A 3054-nucleotide genomic window follows, 5' to 3' on the forward strand; every position below is an offset into this window, starting at 1 on the left:
TTCACAACTCTAAAAACAGATGATCAAAAAGGCTGTTTTTCTAAACCTTAAACACATTTTCAATTGACTAAGTACGACACACAAAATCAAAGTCTCTTTTTTACCAAACCTAATCAGTGTTTCATCCAGAAATACCTTTCGTATGAAGTAATTGCCTTCCCCAATGCAATGCTCACAATACTTCTCATATGATTCTCTACTAATTTGTTTAAATACATTTGACCATCACTTAATCCAACTGCGCTGTCACGTTCCTGACCTATTGATGTTAGTTTGTTATGTGTGTTAGTTGGTCAGGACGTGAGGTTGGGTGGGCACTCTATGTTTTCTGTTTCTGTGTTGGTTTTGGGTTGCCTGGTATGGCTCTTAATTAGAGGCAGGTGTTTGGCGTTCCTCTAATTAAGAGTCATATTTAGGTAGGCGTTGTCACAGTGTTCGTTGTGGGTGATTGTCTTCCGTGTCTGTGTAATTGTTTGCACCATTACGGGACTGTTACGGTTTGTTCAGTTTGTGTAGTCAGTTTGTCCTATTCGTGCGTTCTTCTTGTTTTATGTAAGTTCGTCGTATAGGTCTGTCTACACCGTTTGTTGTTTTGTTAGTTTAGTTAAGTTCGTGTTTTTCGTTTAATAAATATGTGTTCAAACTCCACTGCGCCTTGGTTCGATCAATACTCCTCCTTTTCGGTAGAAGAGGGTGAGGACCGCCGTGACATGCGCTTAATGGTTAATCACTTAACAGTTTGGTAAACCTACAGTAGACAAACCATTTCAAAATCTATCTGTGGATTTTGAGAACTACAAAAAAAGTGTGTTTGTAAAGTATAAACATCTAAATGACATGTATGATACATGATAACCATACATAATAACTATGGGTTATTGCTAATTGATTTCGCATAGTGGTAACCACAATTGGTCACCATTTAAAAGGGTGTGTGTGAACACTTGCAATTTCTTTCAACATGGAGCAGGATAGACAGCCAGATTAAGAGAGGAAGGAAGAAATCAGAGAGAGAGGAAGAAATCAAGAGCTCGTGGACGAGGGGCCCGTCAGAGACTGCAGACTGCAGTGAACTGTTGTGTCTAATAAAGTCCAGGCCATCGTCATTGACCATGTGGTACACAGAGGCCTTATCATGGCAGAGGCTGCCAGATTAGTTCACCCCAATCTGAAAAGATCAGCTGTCAATTCAATCATGAGAACATTTTGCCAAGAAAACCGGTGAGCCTGCAGAATATGCACTATACTTTACCGTTACATTTACAGTAAATTGCATATTGTAATGCATGTAAATTCACAAAACATGTTACAGTATTCTGACAGCATGATCTGTTGACAGTATACTCTGTTCTACCCTCAGAATTGACAGAAGACCCCATGGTTGTGGCCATGGCCGTGTGGTGACCAACCAGCCGGAGTTGGCCGTGGTAGAAATGGTGAGGGCCAGGAATGACATACAGCTTTCCGAAATAAAGCAGGCCATTGAGGAGAACGATGACACCTTTGCCAATGTGGCATTCATCAGCATGCCAACAATTGCCCGCCTTTTGAAGAGGCACCAGGTATCTATGAAACACATTTACCTGGTGACTTTTGAAGAGGCACCAGGTATCTATGAAACACATTTACCTGGTGACTTTTGAGAGAAACAACAACCGGGTGAAACAACTGCGGGCCGAGTGTTCAGGTACAGCAGTATATACTGTATTACTGTTACTATTGATGCACATGCTACTTCACAATATCCTATTGGAACTATATTGTAAAAATAACTAACCAAAATATATTTTTAGAGGGTGATGGTTCTTGATGCTGCTGTGAACCATGACAAGTATATCTTTATTGAAGAAGCGAGCTTCAATCTGGCCAAAAATCGGCGTCCTGGGCAGAATATCATCGGCCAACGGGCGACCGTCCATGTGCCTGGACAACGTGGGGAAACATCTCCATGTGCGCAGCTATCTATGAAGAGGGTGTGGTAGGACGTAGGCTGTTACTTGGATCCTACAACGCTGCACACCTCATTGTGTTTCTCAATTAAATTGAGCAAGGTGTCACGGTGAAGGGGACACCTATGTCATTGTCTGAAACAATATCAGGTTCCACCATGCAGAGGTGGTTCAGGCATGTTTTCGGGCCCATCCCAGCCCCCATACTCTCCTTTTCTCAACCCTATTGACAATTTGTTTTCAGCATGGAGGTGGAAAGTGTACGATCGCCATCCCCATGAGCGTGCCATCCTCCTTGTGGCAATGGGATGAGGCATGCGACGACATCAATGCAGACCACCGTCAAGCTTGGATTCGGCATGCCAAAAGATTTTTCACACGGTGCATGAACAACAAAGACATTCATTGTGATGTGGATGAGAATTTATGGCCAAATGCTCAAGACAGGTTTGATGCATATTAATGTGTGATAAATGTTGTTTTATTTTCATTACTTTGATTTGTTTCATTTAATTTCTTTACATTTGATTATAGACAGTACACCTACGTATGTTGCAATTATATCTGGGAAAAAAATWAAAAAAATTGCATGAACGATTGTAAAGGATGTCTTCATTGATCACACCTTTGATTAAACATTGTATAGATATTATGGAAGTTATAGATTTTCTGTCAATGTTGTTGGGTAATGTAAGTGTCTTGCCTAATGTGATTTACAGTACTGTAGCATTACATTTTCAGCACTTCTAAGGATGATTTGAAACATATCCTGCATTGTTTGCTATTTGATTGTTAGTTAAAATGACTAAATAGAACATATATAATTATGTTGTGTTTACGTGATTAAACCAATGTTCTCATTATATTTTACAAACTTTTATTTTGAATCAATGGCTGTGTGTTGAGAGATGTTTACAATCCAAATGAATGCACATTGACAGGTTTTGAATGAAAGACTGGCTGTGATACAAGTGTGACCAGTTTGGAGTTTGGTACTAAGAGTTGTAAAAATGGTCCAGATACTTGTGAAAATAGTACCAAAGCGATTTTCAAAAAAAATGTAAAGATACCCAAAATGATTTAGTCCAACCAACGAAAGCTAAGT

At 39.8% G+C, this 3054-nt stretch overlaps 1 long non-coding RNA gene across 1 annotated transcript; it reads left to right on the forward strand.

Moving 5' to 3' along the window:
- The first annotated feature begins 297 nt into the window (after positions 1-297).
- On the forward strand, positions 298-2627 carry LOC139022657 (uncharacterized). The gene is made up of 3 exons (XR_011473725.1): positions 298-805; positions 971-1221; positions 1361-2627. It is a non-coding gene; the product is annotated as an uncharacterized lncRNA (long non-coding RNA).
- Positions 2628-3054: the final 427 nt, after the last annotated feature.

The sequence above is a fragment of the Salvelinus sp. IW2-2015 genome, linkage group LG20 (assembly GCF_002910315.2).
Source record: "Salvelinus sp. IW2-2015 linkage group LG20, ASM291031v2, whole genome shotgun sequence".
Classification (NCBI taxonomy): Eukaryota; Metazoa; Chordata; class Actinopteri; order Salmoniformes; family Salmonidae; genus Salvelinus; species Salvelinus sp. IW2-2015.